Source organism: Pistacia vera, unplaced genomic scaffold (assembly GCF_008641045.1).
Source record: "Pistacia vera cultivar Batoury unplaced genomic scaffold, PisVer_v2 Contig225, whole genome shotgun sequence".
NCBI lineage: Eukaryota > Viridiplantae > Streptophyta > Magnoliopsida > Sapindales > Anacardiaceae > Pistacia > Pistacia vera.
The window spans coordinates 505,850-527,282 of NW_022196030.1; the positions used below are offsets into that span (position 1 = coordinate 505,850).

Here is a 21,433-nt window from a genome sequence, read left to right on the forward strand (position 1 = left end):
CGTTAAGAAAGCGAATGATGGATTCAAAATCAAATTTGAATGTCCATTTGGCTAACTCATGGTCACCTTATATATGAAAGAGCCCAGTTCGTACCATACTTGTTGCCCTTATAGAGTGATGTGGTAGTGGTAGATCTGATTACATTGTTGAAACTCAGAATTTATTCAGATCTTAGTTTCCTAGTCAAACTGAACTGAGACTTTCAATGTTGGTATAATTGTGTTGACAGTAAATATGTTACAGACATATATTTGTTTCACCCTATATTGTATTTGATCACTCTTGCCTATTTCCAGTGGTCTCAATGAGTTCAACAATTCCCACTCCAACTAGTAACCATGTTCCAGCTAAAATCCCCTACCACCAAGAGCTATTACAATATCCATGCCAGTGACCCCTCCTATATGTTCCTTTAATCCCACCCCCACTCCTTCACCGACTTGCACCGAACTACACCTGCTGCAATTGCGGCTGTACATTGGAATTCCCGTGCAATGGGCTCCTCCTATTTTCTCCCTATAATATTCTTCATTAGTTTTTCTTCTTTGAAAACTCCGGGAACCTCCAGAGCTTGATTGAAGTGGGTTGAAGCTGCCGGTGCTGGACTGGAGCTGGAGCTGGAAGAGCTTGAGTTGATGGACTCCAATACTCTTCAAGTATATGTATTTGTGATGGGGTTTTTGTTCTTGTACCGATCTCTCTTGCGTGTTTTCGGGCAGCAGCAGCAGCACGAAGCTTTTGATATTTGGATCTGTTGTTTTCTGGGAGAATGCGTCAAATTCGGTCAGTTTCCGTGTGGGGTGATTGCCAATGAAACCAATTTGAGATTGATCTGATTGCTTGAATTGCTGACATTCTTGCTTTCCAATTCATATCTTCCTCCGCAATCAATGAAATTTTTAAGCTTACTTCCATTTGTGTTATTTAGAATGGATTATGCACAAGTATTATATACCTTTGTAGCAGCTTTGTTCATGGCATCAAAATATTTGTTTGAAATTTTTTGACATCAACGAATATGTTCGAGACCCGTGCACCGACTGAGTCATTTGCTCCCACTCTAACGTTACGCGTGGTTGTTTGGACATAAGTATTCTAGAGCTGCCAAGTCTGACCTCCCACAATTCTTGGAAGATAAATGAGAAGAATTAGAGATGTAAATTAAGCTTTCAACAGACAATTTCGTATGTATTTTAGAAGCTTACGAGATGCAATCTACAGGACATGCCTGTATTGCCTCCTGGATTTTGTATTCAGGATCCGCCCACTGTCCCACAACTCTGGCTCTTCCATATACCGACTCAATAGCAAACGTTTTTTCTGCACATAACCACATTTCAACCAACCAACGCACTTCACCTCATCACAAACACAGCTCTGTTTTCACTTTCACCACCAAACCATACGGAGTATAAAGGTTTTCCAGTGAAGCCTCGGAGTTGAGCGATCTTGGATTGTTCCTGGAAGAGCACACAAACTCTAAACATTCCAACTCATTATATCTATCTTCTTATTCGTATAGTTTTTAAAAACAAACCTTATCGTAAGCCGAGCGAGAAGTGGGATCAGAAAGGAGAGAATAAACGTCATTGAGTATAATGCCATGTCGTGTCCTGCTGGGCCTGCAATATCGGGATGGCATCTCTTCTGCAGAGTACGATAAGCGGTTTTATTTGAGATTGATCGGAACTGCTATCGATGCCCAGAAGATCGTAAAGATCGATATTTAATCCTGGAAAGACACTCTGCACGTTATAGAGTTACCAATTCCATGACCATTGAATTTCCTAGTGTTAAAGCTGAAGGGTCTTGATGTGGAGGTTTTGGTGGTATCTTTGAAGCAGTAACGGCGTGTAAAGAGGAAGACATCAGACGCAGTAGACATTGTTTTCTTCGATTTGGGGCTTCTCCGGAAAGTTGGGATAAAAAGAGAGCGGCTTATAGTTTTCATACTCTCTAGGGATTGAGATATTTGTACAAGAAGATATTTTGGGTTGTGATTATGATGGGTTAAAATTTGTTAATTTAAATTAGTAATGTTATGGGTACTAACGACTTTACTAACCAGTGTACTAACTAAAGCATATTACATGTATCATGTGTGATTTTGACAAAAATTAGTACACTGATTAGTACATCCGTTAGTACCCAAAGTATTATTCTTTAAATTAAGGGGTCAACAACCTGGCATGGCATGAGCAATAGTAGGTTAGATGAGCCATTAAGTTCGGGTTTATCTAGCCATTATATAGTTATTGAGGCTCTTACCCGACCAAGTTTTGGAGGATTAACATCCCTTGATAAAAAAATAAAAAAAAAAAAAAAAAAGATAAGATTAAAATTCTTTCTTGTTTTTGGTGACCAGGTAGTTTTGGATAAGTTTGCGCATACTTAACTAATTCAAGGAGATTTTGAAATTAACAGATAAACCTTTAATAATCCTCCCTATTAGTGCCTGTGGAAAATTAAGGAGTCATTTTTAGTGGAGTTTGTTGTTATATTATTCCACAAATTCTATGATTCACCACTCATAACCTTCTTATTATTTGTCAACTATCAATCACAAACTTTCAGATATTCAATTAAAATTCAAAAATAATTGAAAATAAAATTGGGCAGTTCTAGTTATGTAGGAATATATATTGAAAATATGATATAGTGGAGACAGATGAAGGACTTAATTTTGTTTTTAAAAATGTTTTTTAATAAAAAAATCTTATAATTAGAGTTTTTGTTCACCAAGTGAGGTGTGAAAAGTGTTTATGATGCCTAATAAATTCATTTAAAAGTAATTTTATAATTTAAAAAATATTAAATTTTAATGAATTATAGAGGTGCTTTCTTTATCCACTTATAGCTCAGCCTCAGCGGCCCAAATATGAATCAATTTGGGCCCTGTTTTACTGGGCTATCTAGATTCTAGACCCATGAGTTTTCCACCCCTCCACAAAAACCCTAAACCCTAAACGTCCCGCCTATAAAAGCACCACCTAAACCTAAACCGGTACTTTACAACGCCCCGCTTCTTTACTCGCAGCTCACACTCAGCCCTTCGGAGTTGCAGACATGAGACCCCCAAGAGGTAACTGAGCAATACTTTTTGTGTGTAAAGATTTAGTTAGATTTAATATCGATGTGAATATTAATGGGTTTCTTTCTTGTGTTAAGGCCGCGGTGGTGGTGGGTTTAAGAGGCAGGGGTGATGGAGGAGGAAAGGAAGAGGAGGCAGTAGAGAGGTTTTAGTGGTGGAAGAGGTGGTAGCGCCATGAAGGCCGTGTTGGCGGCCGAGGTGGTGGCCGCGGGTGAGGACGTGGAGGTGGAATGAAGGTGGAAGCAGGGTTGTGGTTGAGCCACATAGACACGAGGAGTTTTCATTGTCTAAGGGTAAAGAAGACCCCTTGCACTAAGAACTTGGTTCCTGGTGTAGCTGTCTACAATGAGAAGAGAGTCGCTGTTCAGGTCCTTACTTTTTAAATAGAGTTTTTGCTTTTGTTTAGTTAATCATTTCTTAACTGATAATATGTTTGTTTTATAGAATGAAGATGGAACTAAAGTTGAATACAAGATTTGGAATCCCTTCCGTTCAAAGTTGGCAGCTGCTGTTCTTGGTGGTGTTGATATATATGGATTGTAAGTTTCCCAAATGGTGATTAATAGTTTCCTGTTAGTGTTTTTAAGTTTGATAATTTATGTTCATATGTTTGTATTGTTTGATTTAGAAACCGGGTGCTCGTGTTCTCTACCTTGGTGCTGCTTCTGGTACAACTGTCTCTCATGTGTCTGATATTGTTGGCCCTGTGAGTGATGGATTAGAAACTATAGTTTTTTCTTCTTTGTGTGTCTTTGTCTTGAAAGTTGCTTACAAGTTTTTTTTTTTTTTTTTTCCCTATAGGAGGTGTGGTTTATGCAGTTGAGTTTTCTCATAGAATGTGGAGACTTAGTCAACATGGCAAAAAAGCGAACAAATGTTATTCCTATCATGAGGATGCTAGACATCCAGCTAAGTACCGGATGTTGGTTGGCATGGTGGATGTTATATTTTCTGATGTTGCTCAGCCCGATCATTTTGCTACCCTGCATATTTCCACTTAGTGCATCCTTCAAGCAGTTTCTCATATATAGATCAAATTTACAATTTTACCAGTGGGAAATGAAGAACCAATGGTTATGTGTTTAGGTGTCGGAATCAGTGGAGAGTTTTTTTTGCACCATTTCTCAGTGGTGCTTAGTTTACTATTCATTATATTGTTCTCATGTTTGTCTAGCTTTTGATTTTAATTTTATTTTATTTCTTATAATACATATGATGAATTTTACTCGGATTCCCCTTCAGGACATTATGGGTGATGCAAACTCGAGAATCTGATGTGATATTGATTCAGTTTTCGAAACCTGCGATTGATTGTTTTTCAAAATTTTATTTTGGAGAAAGTAGCATGTGTTCCTGATTTTCTTTGGATTTCATATGGTATTATGTTTTTTACTTCTATGTTTGCATTCTTCTACCTGAATAGATTGGGATGTTTCCTCATACTAGGAACTCTCAGAGATCGATTTTGTTTGCATATTCTCTTAACTTGTCGTTTTCCTTCTTATATTTTCTTTTCAATATTGATTTTTATGTTATTATAATGCATATGATGATCTACTCGGATTCCCCTTCATGACATTGTGGGTGATGAAAGCCCGAGTTTCTGATGCTTGCCTTGTTGGTACATTAAATCTATTGGTTTCTTTCATTTTCTTTTCTTGATTTCTTTATTGTCTTTTCTCTGCTGTACAAAGTTATCATGTGTTTCCTTTTTACAGTTAAATAAATTTTGGTTTTCAGTTAACTTTTTTGCTTATTGGAAAAAAGACTTGTTTCAGATCCAAAAAAACACCTCAACTAATATGGTGGTTCTTTGACTAATATCTTATTTGCAATTTCAAGAAATGTTTCACCAGCATTCATTTTGTGGATGGCTGGTGATGGACCTTCATTGCTATGGTACTGAACTTGTTTGTTAATTTGCATTTGTGCTAAAATAAACTATGGTTAGTACATGTTAATATGTGTCTTTTCACATTTTTTCTACCTTCTCGTTTTTTGGTTTTCTTGTGATTTGTAAATGGACTTGTTCTTTAACATTTCAACTTGCACCTGCACACAGAGTAATCTTCGTTCTTTCTATTTGTTATTGTTATCATACGATTTCATAGCTTTCTGGAGCAGGTGGTTTGCAACTGTTATGTTTATTTATATTTCTGAGCCTTGGTTTGCTTTATGAATTTTCTTACAGGCAAGAATTTTAGCTCTGAATGCATCTTATTTTCTCAAAGCTGGAGGTCATTTTGTTATTTCAATCAAGGTTGGTATTGATTTTATTATAGGTTATTCCTTATATTTCGTTGTTCTCGTAGAGAGTTTATGATTTTGCCTTTAAGATAAGATGAAGTAAAATTTAAATTTGCATTCATTTTCAAGAGTACTTTGGAAAATTATAGCAAAACTTGAAGTCTCTTGAGAACTCACTTGTCTTTGATGTACAACAATATGTTCTTCTCCATTTGCGCCTTTCATTTTAAGCCAAAAATAAAAAAAAAAAAAAAAAATCTTTTTTGATTTGTTGATATATGACTGAGGTTGTGTTTTATCATCTCAGGCCAATTGCATAGATTCCACTGTCCTGCTGAGGCTGTGTTCCAGAGAAGTGAAAAGCTGCAACAGGAGCAGTTCAAACCTTCTGAGCAGTGACATTGGAGCCTTTTGAGCGAGACCATGCTTGTGTGGTTGTGTGGCTAAGAATGCCAAAGAACAGAAGCTTAAAACTTGTTAATTGTAATAGAATCAAAGTTTCGTTAGACTCCCCAAATTCTCCTTTCATCTTTAATTAGGCCAAATTTTGTACTATTTGCTTTCTTGGTTTTTATTATTTATATCAATCTATCTGGAGCTGGAAGCTCAATGTTTGTGTAACCATTTTTGGTTGATCCCAGATGCCCATGCCCTCAGAAAATATTTTTAAATAGAAAAATGTTATTTATAAAGACCCATACAAGAAGGTTATAAAGGGGCTCATTCAAAGAAAAAAACAAGAAAAAATGAAAAAAAAAAAAAAGAAATTATGAAATTAAGGTGGAGATTGTCTTTTTATGTTTCTTTTATATGTGTTTTTTGTAAAATTAGTTTTGTTCTTTTAAATATTTAGCTATATTTAGCTAGATTGATCTGGAAGCCCTATGAATGTTGCTAATACTTTTTTCATTTGAACCGGAATGTCCATCAGTACCTCTGATAGCTTTTCAACCAGGCAGCATGTGCATAAATACGGATAATATGACCTGATAAAAGTTTTATATGTTAGAAGACGGGTTAATAGCAATTGCTTCCTTTTAGTCTAATCACATCAAGGAAGGAAGAAATTGGTCTAAACAACACTCAATTCCGAAAAGAGCTAAAAGAAGTTGTAGTTGAAAATCTCCTCTTTGTCATTAAATTCTTGTATATTTCTCACGACACAGACGTGCAATGCTTTTACTATCATCTTTATCAAAGTTTTTCTTGGCTTCCAAATACTCCAAAATATTTTCAGTAATAAAGCTCAGCGAAGCAGGACTCTCAAACTAAGGATAACCATCTACCAAACTTTATAAGCCAAGCCAAATAACAAATCAAATGTAGAAGAATGATGTATTGCCGATTCTTTCTTTGAGATTGACAAGCAATGGTTGAGGAGTTACAAAAATTTTGATGAATTCAAACCAAGAAACAACTTTCGGCCTGGGACTTCAAATAAAAGCTTTAGGTGTAAAAATATTAAAAGCAACGGTTGTGTAGTTACATGCTGGAAACATTTGTATGCCTGGATCTTCTCAAGTATAATCCGTTATTTTCCCTTTCTGTTTGTTTTCCTTTTGTTTTGAATAAGTTTCATGAGGCTTCCTTAAGGTTTCTCTAAGGTTGCTGGAGTAGAAGCAAACCCCATTGATTTCATAATTCGATAAGATCCTCCTCTAGAAGTCTAAATATTTTTTTTTACCTCTCATAAATTTTTTAAAACTTCCTTTAAGTTTCATGGAATTTCTTGTAATAATTTTTTCATGGAAGGTCATCGACAAAAGATACTCGTCAGTTTTTTTTTTTCATTTATTTATTTAAGTGGGATGGCCGCATTTTGAAGTTAGTGTGGGTGGGAATCATGGAGAAAAAGGAGTTAGAATTCATAGAGTTTGGTTTAATGGAGTTTATTAGATTAATAATTTTTTTTCTTTTGTTTTAATCGAATGTAAATTTTTATTTTGCTTGGATAAATGGAACTCTACAGTGCACATGACAACGACACTGACACGTGGTGTGATGCAATTGCGCAAAATTGACGTAATTGATTACTCCAGAATTTTGGAGTTCTAGAGGCTTCATTAGCATATTTTAATTAGTCCTCTGCCTCACATTCAGATTGGTTCAACTTCTAGAGACTAGAGAGTAGATAGGAATTATAGAATGTCGTATCTACTACCACACCTGCATTCCGGTTGGGCCGTCGATCAGGCGATCTTGGCGGAGGAAGAACGCGTCGTCATCATCCGATTCGGTCATGATTGGGACGAAACTTGCATGCAGGTAAACTTCTCTTAATTAATTCCATATTACATTTTGTAATTGCGGTTTCTGAATTCTCATATTTTTTTTTTTGTTAGATGGAATTCATGTTATAGAGGTTCGTTGAGTTTGTGGGGGTGAAATTAAGTTTGGATTTAATTGGCATAGAATTTGGTTTTAGTTTTTGAATGCAGAATTGCAAAACACACGCAAAGGAAACGTGTTACAATCTATATATTCTTCACTTATTTAGGCGACGTGCCAATTTTTTAACAAAGGAGTCCCAATAATTATCAATAAACTCTCAAAAATATTATACACCCTCTGTAAAATTATCACGTAAATATCAAATACCTTTGGTAAAATTATTAAAAGCTCTTCTGATACGAGTTATTTAATACCATATGAATTGATCATTTTAATTCTTTATGAAATGGGATAAGTTTAATTTATTAAACATAGTTGGTTGAGCGGTTAATTAAAATTTTTGGATATGTTATCCACCTCAATTCTTTATAAGAATGGCCACGGTCGTTAATTTTAGATTTAAAAAATTGGATAAAATGCGTACGCCGGACGTCCATCATACCAAAATTTAAAAAAAAAAATGTTTTTACGATTCTGCCCTTTATAAGATTTAATGTTAAGGGCGGGGCTCCTTTAAATATTAATTGGGATTCCTAATTCTATCATTCGTGGGTTAGGGTTAGGGTATATAGGAACAATCGAGAGAGTAATTGGGCAAAAATAGGAACAATCGAATCGAGAGAGAGTAATCTAATCGAAAGAGAGAGATGTCGTACCTTTTACCACACTTGCACTCCGGATGGGCAGTAGATCAGGCCATCCTGGCCGAAGAAGAGCGTCTCGTCGTCATCCGGTTCGGCCACGACTGGGACGAAACCTGTATGCAGGTCCTTTCCTTTTCCAATTCTAAATTTTCTCTTATTTATATTATATTTACATGATTTTTGTGTGTATGGCCTTTCCGCATAATTCAATTCTGCTTTTGCTGATTCTGTTAGCAGGCACAATCACCCTTTTTACTTACAAACCTGACTTCAGGATTCTTATGTTTAGAAACCCAACTATCTTTTTCATCCCTATGCTTGCAATCTGATTAATTTCTTTTTAAAGGTTTTGTTGCTCCTAATCCGTTAATTGTGGTGTCAACAATATTGTTCTACTTGATCTTCTTTATTAAGGTCGTTTTATGTGTGATTCTAATATTTCTGAGTTTAATCTAGTAAATACCTTTAACGATAGCATTTCCTCCCTGCAATACATATGAAGATTACCTGATTACGAGGCAGAACCTATTTAGCTTCAAAAATTTAGACCAGAATATTATATATATGCAGATACTTAGTGGAGTTAAATAAGGTTGGCTTCTCTGAAATGGGACAGGTGTTCTGATAATGTGATTTATGTGTTTTTTTATTATTGATATGTGATTAAGACAACGAAATTAGTATGTCTGCAGGTCATCAAACGTTTTTGTTGGTTTATTTTGCTCCGCATATGATTTTAACTTTTGGGTTGTTTAATGATGTGCATTTACTGTTCTATTCACGAGTTCAATTGTTAGTGGTAGTAATAGTCTATTGTTGCATACATATTGAAGCCCTTTTTCTAAAGTTTTGAAAGCAATATCTTCCTCAGTCATACCTCAGCCCTCTGTTTTCTTGTATACAGAAGTTCTAAACAGTTTTGACTAAACTAATGCACTCATTCATTGAAGAATATCCCTCTTCTTGTCATCCAGAGTGGTACTTTTTAATTATTTAAATGCCTTTTCATCGTTCTGTATTTTGGTACTTATTTCAATTACGAGTTAAATTAATTTTTTTTTTTTTTTTTAATTCTTTCAATTCAGATGGATGAAGTGTTGGCATCAGTTGCTAGACTATAAGAATTTTGCTGTGATTTCCCTTGTGGACATTACGGAGGTGCCTGATTTTAACACAATGTATGAGCTTTATGATCATCCACAGTCATGTTCTTCTTTAGGAACAAGCACTAATGATTGATTTGGTACTGGTAATATAACAAGATCAACTGGGCTCTCAAGGACAAGCAGGAGGTTCATGACATTGTTGAGACTGGCTACACGAGGGGCAAGGAAGGGTCGTGGTCTTGTAATTGCACCAAAGGACTATTCCACGAAGTATCGTTATTGAGTACTTATGCAAATTGTAGTTGATTTGAAACTTGTAAGATTATCATTCTGAAAACTGTTGCGTAGAACTTGTTGAATTAATTGACTCTGAATATGTTGGTTTACAAATCAGCAGACAATTATATATGAGGTGATACATTAAGAGAATCAAATCTTGCAGTTATTTAACAGTTGACTAGGCTTGATGGTTTTTTTTATTGGGTGCATGTTTTATATAGCTTTAATCTTATGTGTGAGCATTGGTAATATTAACTTTCTAGTTTCACAACACAGTTATAGTAGTAGCTTTAAGTGCTTCTGCAGAATTTGAGTGACCATCAGCTCTGGAGTGAGTCTTCTATGATGATGTATCTGATGTATAGACTATCCATATTCGTGTATTAATGGTGCATATCTTCATAAGATGGTGGAGTGTAATGTGGCATATCTTCATAGTTTAGTTGAATTTGCAAAGGTTTTATAGAGTTTTTCTGTAGTTGTGGAAAGCTTCTCCTTTGAATGGGAGTCACAGAATAGTTGAACACAGGGTGTAATGAACTCTAAGTTCTTCACTCAAATCTGATTATACTGTAAAGTACATGCATAATTCTCTGAAGCTGCAATCTTATAGGAAATATTCCAAATTAAAGCATTACTCCAGTACATGGAGAATATTATTTATTTGGTAGTTTCTTTTTCCAGTCAATTGTTAATGCATCTATTCTTGTTAATTGCCTCGGGTGATGCTTAAAGATATAAACGAAGTTGTACATATTCAAACGGATTTGCCGATAAGCAAGAATTTAAGCTCCATCGTTAAGAAAGCGAAATGACTGGATTCAAAATCAAATTTGATGTATCTTGGCTAACTCATGGTCACCTTATATATGAAAGAGGACCAAGTTCGTACCATACTTGTTGCCTTATAGATGAGTGGGTAGTGTAGATCTGATTACTTGTTGAAACTATCAGAATTTATTCAGATCTTAGTTCTAGTCAAACTGAACTGAGACTTTCCAATGTGGTATAATTGTGTTGATAGTAAAAAGTGTACAGACATATAATTTGTATTCACCCATATTGTATGGATCTACTCTTGCCTATTTCCAGTGGTTCCAATGACTTCACACACATTCCCACTCCAACGTAGTACCATGTAATCCCAGCTAAAATAACCTGCAACCAAGAGTATTAACAATACCAATGCCAGTGACCCTCCTATATGTCCTTTAATCCCCAACCACTCCTCCTTCACCGACTTGCTCACCGAAACCACCTGCTGCAATTGCGGCTGTTACAATTGGATAGTCCCCTGCAATGGGGCTCCTCCTATTTCTTCCCTATAAATTCTTCATTAGTTTTCTTCTTTGAAAACTCCGAGGAATCTCCAGAGCTTGGTGAAGTGGGTTGAAGCGCCGGTGCTGGACTGGAGCTGGGCTGGAAGAGTTGAGTTGATGGACTCCAATACTCTTCAAGATATATGTAATTTGATGGGGTTTTTGTTCTTGTACCGATCTCTCTGCGGTGTTTTCTGGCAGCAGCAGCAGCACGAAGCTTTTTGATATTGGATCTGTTGTTTTCTGGGAGATATGCGTCAAATTCTGGTCAGTTTCCGATGGGGTGATTGCCAATGAAACCAATTGAGATTGATCTGATTGCTTGAATTGCTGACATTCTTCTTTCCAATTCATATCTTCCTCCTGCAATCAATGAAATTTTTAAGCTTACTTCCATTTGTGTTATTTATAGAATGGATATGCACAATATATATACCTTTGTAGCAGCTTTGTCATGGCATCAAAATATTTTGTTTGAATTTTTGACATCAACGAATATGTTCGAGACCCGTGCACCGACTGAGTCATTTGCTCCCACTCTAACGTTACCGCGTGGTTGTTTGGACATAAGGTATTCTAGAGCTGCCAAGTTGACCTCTCCACAATTCTTGGAAGGAGAATGATGAAAGAATTAGAGATGTAAATTAAGCTTTCAACAAGACAATTTCGTATGTAATTTTAGAAGCTTACGAGATGCAATCTACCAGGACATGCCTGTATTGCCTCCTGGAATTTTGTATTCAGGATCCGCCCACTGTCCCACAACTCTGGCTCTTCCATATACCGACTCATAGCAAACGTTTTTTTCTGCACATAACGCACATTTCAAACAACCAACGCACTTCACCTCATCAACAAACACAGCTCTGTTTTCACTTTCAACACCAAAACCAAACGAGTATAAAGGTTTTCCAGTGAAGCCTCGGAGTTGAGCGATCTTGGATTGTTCCTGGAAGAGCAACACAAACTCTAAACATTCCAACTCATTATATCTATCTTCTTATTCGTAAGTTTTTTAAAACAAACCTTATCGTAAGCCGAGCGAGAAGTGGATCAGAAAGGAGAGAATAAACGTCATTGAGTATAATAGCCATGTCGTGTCCTGCTGGGCCTGCAATATCGGGATGGCATCTCTTCTGCAGAGTACGATAAGCGTTTTTATTTGAGATGATGTCGGAACTGCTATCGATGCCCAGAAGATCGTAAAGATCGATATTTATATCCTGGAAGAAGCGTCTGCACGTTATAGAGTTACCAATTCCATGACCATTGAATTTCCTAGTGTTAAAGCTGAAGGGTCTTGATGTGGAGGTTTTGGTGGTTATCTTTGAAGCAGTAACAGGCGTGTAAAGAGGAAGACATGCAGACGCAGTAGACATTGTTTTCTTCGATTGGGGCTTCTCCGGAAAGTTGGGATAAGAAAGAGAGCGGCTTATAGTTTTCATACTCTCTAGGGATTGAGATATTTGTACAAGAAGATATTTTGGGTTGTGATTATGATGGGTTAAAATTTGTTAATTTAAATTAGAGTATAGGGTACTAACGGACTTTACCCCAGTGTACTAACTTAAAGCATAGTACAGTATCATGTGTGATTTTGACAAAAATAGTACAACTGATTAGTACAATCCGTTGTACCAAAGTATTATTCTTTAAATTAAGGGGTCAACAACTGGCATGGCGAGAGCATATGAGGTTAGATGAGCATTAAGTTCGGGTTTATACTAGCCATTTATAGTTATTGAGGCTCTTACCCGACCAAGTCTTGGGGATTACATCCCTTGATAAAAAATAAAAAAAAAAATAAAAAAGATTAAGAAGTCTTTCTTGTTTTTGGTGACCAGAGTGTTTGGAAAGTTTGCGCATACCTTAACTAATTCAATGAGATTTTGAAATTAACAAGATAAACCCTTTATATCCTCCCTATTAGTGCCTGTGGGAAAATTAAGGAGTCAATTTTTAAGTGGAGTTTGTTGTTATATTATTCCAAAATTCTATGAATATCACCACTTCATAACCTTCTTATTATTTGTCACTATCAATCTACAAACTTTCAGATATTCAAATTAAAATTCAAAAAATTGAAAATAAAATTGGGCAGTTCTAGTTATGTAGGAATATATATTGAAAATATGATAAGTGGAGACAGATGAAGGACTTAATTTTGTTTTTAAAATGTTTTTTAAAAAAAAAATCTTAATAATTAGAGTTTTTGTTCACCAAGTGAGGTGTGAAAAGTGTTTATGATGCCTAATAAATCATTTAAAAGTAATTTTATAATTTAAAAAAATATTAAATTTTAATGAATTATAGAGGTGCTTTCTTTTACCACTTATAGCTCAGCCCAGCGGCCCAAATATGAAATCAATTTGGGCCCTGGTTTACTGGGCTATCTAGATTCTAGACCCATGAGTTTTCCACCCCTCCACAAAAACCCTAAACCCTAAACGTCCCGCCTAAAAAGCACCACCTAAACCTAAACCGGTACTTTACAACGCCCCGCTTCTTTACTCGCAAGCTCACACTCAGCCCCTTCGGAGTTGCAGACATGACCCCAAGAGGTAACTAGAGCAAATAACTTTTTGTGTGTAAAGATTTAGTTAGATTTAATATCGATGTGAATATTAATAGGGTTTCTTTCTTGTGTTAAGGCCGCGGTGGTGGTGTGGGTTTAGAGGGGCAGGGGTGATGGAGGAGGAAGAGGAAGAGGAGGCAGTAGAGGAGGTTTTAGTGGTGGAAGAGGTGGTAGCGCCATGAGAGGCCGTGGTGGCGGCCGAGGTGGTGGCCGCGGTGGGGACGAGTGGAGGTGGAATGAGAGGTGGAAGCAGGGTTGTGGTTGAGCCACATAGACACGAGGGAGTTTTCATTGTAAGGGTAAAGAAGACGCCCTGTCACTAAGAACTTGGTTCCTGGTGTAGCTGTCTACAATGAGAAGAGAGTGCTGTTCAGGTCCTACTTTTTTTAAATAGAGTTTTTTGCTTTTGTTTAGTTAATCTTTCTTAACTGATATATGTTTGTTTTTATAGAATGAAGATGGAACTAAAGTTGAATACAGAGTTTGGAATCCCTTCCGTTCAAAGTTGGCAGCTGCTGTTCTTGGGTGGTGTTGATAATAATGGATTGTAGTTTCCCAATGGTGATTATAGTTTCTGTTAGTGTTTTTAAGTTTGATAATTTATGTTCAATGTTTTGTATTGTTTGATTTAGAAACCGGGTGCTCGTGTTCTCTACCTTGGTGCTGCTTCTGGTACAACTGTCTCTCATGTGTCTGATATTGTTGGCCCTGTGAGTGATGGATTAGAAACTATAGTTTTTTTCTCTTGATGTGTCTTTGTCTTGAAAGTTGTTACAAGTTTTTTTTTTTTTTTTTCCCTATAGGAGGGTTGTGGTTTTATGCAGTTGGTTTTCTCATAGAAGTGGTAGAGACTTAGTCAACATGGCAAAAAAGCGAACAAATGTATTCTATCATTGAGGATGCTAGACATCCAGCTAAGTACCGGATGTTGGTTGGCATGGTGGATGTTATATTTTCTGATGTTGCTCAGCCCGATCAGGTTTGCTACCCTGCATATTTCCACTTAGGCATCCTTCAAGCAGTTTTCATATAGAATCAAATTTACAATTTTACCAGTGGGAAATGAAGAACCAATGGTTATGTGTTTAGGTGTCGGAATCAGTAGTGGAGAGTTTTTTTTTGCACCATTTCTCAGTGGTGCTTGTATTACTATTCATTATATTGTTCTCATGTTTGTCTAGCTTTTGATTTTATTTTATTTTATTTCTTAATAATACATATGATGAATTTTACTCGGATTCCCCTTCAGGACATTATGGGTGATGCAAACTCGAGAATCTGATGTGTGTATTGATTCAGTTTTCGAAACCTGCGATTGATTGTTTTTCAAAATTTTATTTTGGAGAAAGTAGCATGTGTTCCTTGATTTTTTGGATTTCATGTATGGTATATTGTTTTTACTTCTATGTTTGCATTCTTCTACCTGAATAGATTGGGATGTTTCCTCATACTAGGAACTCTCAGAGATCTGATTTTGTTTGCATATTCTCTTAACTTGTCGTTTTCCTTCTTATATTTTCTTTTCAAATATTGATTTTTATGTTATATAATGCATATGATGATCTACTGGATTCCCCTTCATGACATTGTGGGTGATGAAGCCCGAGTTTCTGATGCTTGCCGTTGGTACATTAAATCATTGGTTTCTTTCATTTTCTTTCTTGATTTCTTTATTGTCTTTTCTCTGCTGTACAAAGTTATCATGTGTTTCCTTTGTACAGTTAAATAAATTTTGGTTTTCAGTTAACTTTTTTGCTTATTGGAAAAAGACTTGTTTCAGATCCAAAGAAAAACCATCAACTAATAATGGTGGTTCTTTGACTAAATATCTTATTTTGCAATTTCAAGAAAATGTTTCACCAGCATTCATTTGTGGATGCTGGTGATGGACCTTCATTGCTATGGTACTGAACTTGTTGTTAAATGCATTTGTGCTAAATGAAAACTATGGTTAGTACATGTTAAATGTGTCTTTTCACATTTTTTTACCTTCTCGTTTTTGTGTTTTCTTGTGATTTTGTAAATGGACTTGTTCTTTAACATTTCAACTTGCACCTGCACACAGAGTAATCTTCGTTCTTTCTATTTGTTATTTGTTATCATACGATTTCATAGCTTTCTGGAGCAGGTGGTTTGCAACTGTTATGTTTATTTATATTTCTGAGCCGGTTTGCTTTATGAATTTTCTTACAGGCAAGAATTTTAGCTCTGAATGCATCTTATTTTCTCAAAGCTGGAGGTCATTTTGTTATTTCAATCAAGGTTGGTATTGATTTTATAGGTTATTCCTTATATTTCGTTGTTCGTAGGAAGTTTATGATTTTGCCTTAAGATAAGATGAAGTATAAATTTAAATTTGCATTCATTTTCAGAGTACTTTGGAAAATTTAGCAAAACTTGAAGTCATCTTGAGAACTCACTTGTCTTTGATGTACAACAATATGTTTTCTTCTCCATTGTGCGCCTTTCATTTTAAGCCAAAAAATAAAAAAAAAAAAAAATCTTTTTTGATTTGTTGATATATGACTGAGGTTGTGTTTTATCATCTCAGGCCAATTGCATAGATTCCACTGTCCCTGCTGAGCTGTGTTCCAGAGTGAAGTGAAGAAGCTGCAACAGGAGCAGTTCAAACCTTCTGAGCAGGTGACATTGGAGCCTTTTGAGCGAGACCATGCTTGTGTGGTTGGTGGCTACAGAATGCCAAGAAACAGAAGGCTTAAAACTTGTTAATTGTAATGAAATCAAAGTTTCGTTAGACTCCAAATTCTCCTTTCATCTTTAATTAGCCAGAAATTTTGTACTATTTGCTTTTCTTGTTTATTATTTATATCAATCTATCGGAGCTGGAAGCTCAATGTTTGTGTAACCATTTTTGGTTGATCCCAGATGCCCAGCCCTCAGAAAATATTTTTAAAAGAAAAATGTTATTTATAAAGACCATACAAAGAAGGTTATAAAGGGGCATCATTCAGAAGAAAAAAACAAAGAAAAAATGAAAAAAAAAAAAAGAGAAATTATGAAAATTAAGGATGGAGTTGTCTTTTATGTTTCTTTTATATGTGTTTTTGTTAAAATTAGTTTTGTTCTTTTAATATATTAGCTATATATTAGCTAGATTGATCTGGAAGCCCTATGAATGTTGCTAATACTTTTTTCATTTGAACCGGAATGTCCATGTACCTCTGATAGCTTTTCAACCAGGCAGCATGTGCATAAATACGGATGAATATGACCTGATAAAAGTTTTATATGTAGAAGACGGGTTAATAGCAATTGCTTCCTTTTAGTCTAATCACTCAAGGAAGGAGAAAATTGGTCTAAACAACACTTCAATTCCGAAAAGAGCTAAAAGAATAGTTTGTAGTTGAAAATCTCCTCTTTGTCATTAAATTTCTTGTATATTTCTCAGTCGCAACAGACGTGCAATGCTTTTACTATTCATCTTTATCAAAGTTTTTCTTGGCTTCCAAATACTCCAAAAATTTCAGTAATAAAGCTCAGCGAAGCAGACTCTCAAACTAAGGATAACCATCTACACAACTTTATAAGCCAGCCAAATAACAAATCAAAAGTGTAGAAGAAATGATGTATTGCCGATTCTTTCTTGGAGATTGACAAGCAATGGTTGAGGAGTTACTAAAATTTTGATGAATTCAAACCAAGAAACAACTTTCGGCCTGGGAACTTCAAAAAAAGCTTTAGGGTAAAAAATATTAAAAGCAACGGTTTGTAGTTACATGCTGGAAACATTTGTATGCCTGGATCTTCTCAAGTATAATCCGTTATTTTCCCTTTCTGTTTGTTTTCCTTTGTTTTTGAATAAGTTTCATGAGGCTTCCTTAAGTTTCTCTAAAGGTTGGCTGGAGTAGAAGCACAACCCCATTGATTTCATAATTCGATAAGAGTCTCCTCTAGAAGTCTAAATATTTTTTTTTTTACCTCTCATAATTTTTTTAAAACTTCCCTTTAAGTTTCATGGAATTTCTTGTAATAATTTTTTTCATGGAAGGTCATCGACAAAAAGATACTCCAGTGGGTTATCTCTGTAAATATAGCCAAACCTTCGAAAAGTCAATGAGATTATGCCTTTCTTTTTTTTTTTTCCCTCTTGGTTGTTGTTTCTCATTCTTCCGCTCCTCCTTTACATACGGAATTTGTCTGAGCTAAAATAGGCGTGATGCAGTCGCAGTTTATGCCAATGCATTACAGGTATCATTCTTAAAGGGAAGTTTTTAACAAAGGTAAACTCTGATAGCGTTTACGTTAGTCAGATTTCTTACATTGGATGTGGGTTGCTTTGCTTTCCCTGACAGCATCAAACTAAGATATTGAGATTGATAAACTAGTCGAGGGTCGTCCATCATGATGCATATATTTTATGGTGCTTTTGAATGAGGAACAAGACAAGCCTGTGATAATTAAGCAAAACCAAGGGCCGTGTTCCTTAATTACAAAAAAGGAGGAGGGTCAACAAGTTAAATTTACTAATACTATGTTCAGCCTTGGTTGTTTTTGCATAGATTTATGATCACAAAGGTGTTGGTTGATTATTGATTCGGAATATCCTTTTAGTTGTGTATTCGTTGTGATAAAGTTTAGGAATGGACTCCTGCTTCCAACATTAATCTTCTATAATTCATCATTTCAGTGACAGTCCACCTTACTCTGTTTTTACATGTACTAGGGTTTTTAATTTCAAATAGTAAATCTTCAAAACTTTTCTTATGAAAATCTTGGAGATTCATAAAATTCAAATACATTGGCTTAACACTCAACATAAATGATATGACAGTATTTATTTTGTAGCTTCTCATTGGTGTAGAAGGTTTTTATTCATCCATGCATCATCATATATAGTTGAGTATTGAGTGATACTAAAATCTCTCTATTTCTCTCCACAAGCACACGCACACACACACACACACACATATAAATCAAAGTTAGTTTCTGTCGAGACTCCTTCAGTTTGCTTCTTGTTACACAGGCAAGAATTACCGACACGACCCAAGGTTTGACGAAACGGATTGGTGTTAAAAGGTTTCAAATGATAATCAGGTACTTTCGTTAGTGAAAAGACTAGAAGTCCTTTGAGAAATATTAGTCTATTTTTTTAATTACTTTTAGACCTCTTAAGTTTATTAATTCCACAAATACCTCCAGAAAAAAAGTTTAAAAATTAATAAAACACCCCCACCCCCCATACTTGCCAGATTCTGATAGCCACGCCGATGGTAGCCAGATCTATCATAAAGGTCTACGCCACCACCGAAAATGGCCGTTAATTCACCGATCTGGCCTTTTCCGACCAGATTCACCATGAACCTGGCCGGAAAAGGCTAGATCTAACGTGAAAAGGCTAGATCTGAGGTGAAAAGGCCAAATCTGGCCGGAAACTGACGGCCAAGAAATGGCCGCCGTTGACTGTAATGACGGCCAAATCTTGGCCATCGTTAACAGACAAAGACGGCACATCTTTGGCGTCGGAGTGTTGCGGCCGTCGACGGCCAAATCTGGCGGAAGGCTAGATCAGTAAATTACCGGCCATTTCAGTGGTGGCGTAGAACCGTTGTGTAGATTCGCTACCACTAGCAGTGGCCGCCGGAATCTGGCAAGTAGGGTGGGTGAGGGTGTTTTTGTTAATTTTTAAACTTTTTTCTGGGGTATTTGAGGAATTAATAACTTAAGGGGTCTAAATAAATTACAAAAATAGACTAATATTTCTCAAAGCGCATTCTAGTCTTTCACTAACGAAAGGTACTTGTTTGTCGTTTTGAAACCTTTGGGTACCAATCACCATTTCGCCAAACCTTGGGTAGGTGTAAGTCGTTTCCGCAAGAATTATGATTTATGTGACATACTGAAGATATGTGTCCGGACGGAGACACCAAGGGGTATGACCCCACTGACCTTACAAAATTGGGTCTGTTTGGTACCATTGCGGACGATGGAAGCTGTCATCAGAACAACACACAATCAGTTGGATTTGGTTAGATCTATAACCATATTTCTGGCCATCATTAATGTTAAAATCGTCAAAACTAGATCTCTAGCTATGATAGATTTGGTTGTCAATAGCCAGATTATGCACGATTGACCAAATTCGGACAATCGTGCATTATTTTGATGCTAGCGATCGGCGATGATTGCTGGCAATTAAAAGTGACGTGGGTGAATATGATGTTTTTGTTAATTTATAAATTTTTATTGTAAAAAGTAATTGTTAATGAATAGATTAGGATAATAGAAACAAGTCCCATCCACTTTTCCAACTCAAACGAATAAAATTTATTTGAGTTAGATTAATTTTCGAATGAAATAACCTAATAACTAAACAAACACATATTCTTATTTTCAATCCAATGGATAATACAAAGTTACTAAAAGGAGTGAAACAAACAGGTCCCAATTGTTTCCATTCTATTTTGCATTTTTAACAGTAAGTTATTTTACTTTACGAATCCATTTTCATTTGGTCACGGCTTATATATATATATCTATATATATTATATAATATATATATATATATTTGTTCTCCGATCTTGATGCAATCTTTTTTTGTTGAATATATAGGTTTTATATTATTATTTTTTTCTTTTGATTACATTCACACTGTATACCTAAGTATGACAATTTTACTGGCAGAAGTTTCAAATTATATTGGTAAGAGAGTGAATGAAGCTCCTAAATAAATAAATCCCTTATCCTAAAAATAATAATATTGATGCATTTTTCATATTATTATTAATTAATTTAATATGAGCTTAGCCTTAGGTGGGAAGTTGAATGCCTTTTACAACTCAAGAAAACCGCACATGGTTTATAGTTTGGGGGATTGTCATTCTTTTTGAGAATTGAGAAGGAGGAGGAGACTGGAGAGGAGGCACAAAGCACGGTGCGTCTTTTGTGCGTGACAGTCATACCGAGCTTTTGTGTTTCTGTCTGTCAATTCCTTGAGTTTTATTTATTTATTACTCCTTAATTTCCCTCCTAAGTATTACTTAACCCTAAATTGGCGCCCCTTTTCAAATCCCTCACCCACTGTTTTTTATTTTTACCCGGTAACCAACCCTAACCCTAGTCCCTTTTCCGAATCCCTATTTAATATCTCTCTCAGTCCGTAGTTTATGCAGATTCAAATTAGTAGTTGAAATACACTTTTTGTATATTAAATACACTCTCACACTCCCTCTCTTTCTGTCTTTTGATTTACTCTTTTCTGTTGCTGCAACTCATGGAACGCAATAGAAAGCAGCAGAAACCGGTGAGGGCGCCGGGAAGTTTGGAACTTGTGGGTGGAAATTGTGAGTCTGAGAAGGGAGAAGTTTGTGGCGAAGAAGCGAGGGCGAAAGCCCAAAAAGAAAGAAGAGGTCTTGGAAACGGGAATGGTGAAAGGGAAATTGGAGCGGAAGGGACGGCAATTGACGAAAATAATGGTAATGGGGTTTCTCAAAGGAGGAAAGTCTGCGGAATGAGGTGGAATAAGTGAATTTGGTGAAGGGAATGGAGTAAAGCTAAGGAAAGTGAAGTAATGCTGGGAAGAAGGGAGTTGGAAGGAATAGAAATAAGGGAAATTTAACGTGGAAGGTGGCGAAAAGAATAAAGAGAAGGAAAATTGGAACTTGGCTGGGGAAAATGGTGAAAGTATTGAAGAAGAGAAGGAAAGTGGAGTTCCTGAAGATAAAAGGGTTTTCAAGGTGAGAGGGAAAGGAAGCGAAATTATATGAAAATGTAATTGACGGTTGAAGAGTGTTTTCTGTGAAGGAGGAAGAGGTAATGGGTT

At 36.0% G+C, this 21,433-nt stretch overlaps 4 non-coding genes and 4 pseudogenes across 4 annotated transcripts; 7 read left to right on the forward strand and 1 right to left on the reverse strand.

Moving 5' to 3' along the window:
* Positions 1–3,067: 3,067 nt before the first annotated feature.
* Positions 3,068–5,878, forward strand: LOC116130750 (annotated as a pseudogene).
* Positions 4,299–4,371, forward strand: LOC116130903. The gene has a single exon (XR_004128149.1). It is a non-coding gene; the product is annotated as a small nucleolar RNA snoR60 (small nucleolar RNA).
* On the forward strand, positions 4,633–4,703 carry LOC116130898. Its single transcript, XR_004128144.1, has one exon. It is a non-coding gene; the product is annotated as a small nucleolar RNA snoR60 (small nucleolar RNA).
* A 2,008-nt stretch (positions 5,879–7,886) lies between the features above and the next one.
* LOC116130811 lies at positions 7,887–9,827 on the forward strand (annotated as a pseudogene).
* A 985-nt stretch (positions 9,828–10,812) lies between these two features.
* LOC116130751 lies at positions 10,813–12,457 on the reverse strand (annotated as a pseudogene).
* Positions 12,458–13,759: 1,302 nt separating this feature from the next.
* LOC116130813 lies at positions 13,760–16,456 on the forward strand (annotated as a pseudogene).
* On the forward strand, positions 14,867–14,939 carry LOC116130896. Its single transcript, XR_004128142.1, has one exon. It is a non-coding gene; the product is annotated as a small nucleolar RNA snoR60 (small nucleolar RNA).
* On the forward strand, positions 15,203–15,271 carry LOC116130899. Its single transcript, XR_004128145.1, has one exon. It is a non-coding gene; the product is annotated as a small nucleolar RNA snoR60 (small nucleolar RNA).
* Positions 16,457–21,433: the final 4,977 nt, after the last annotated feature.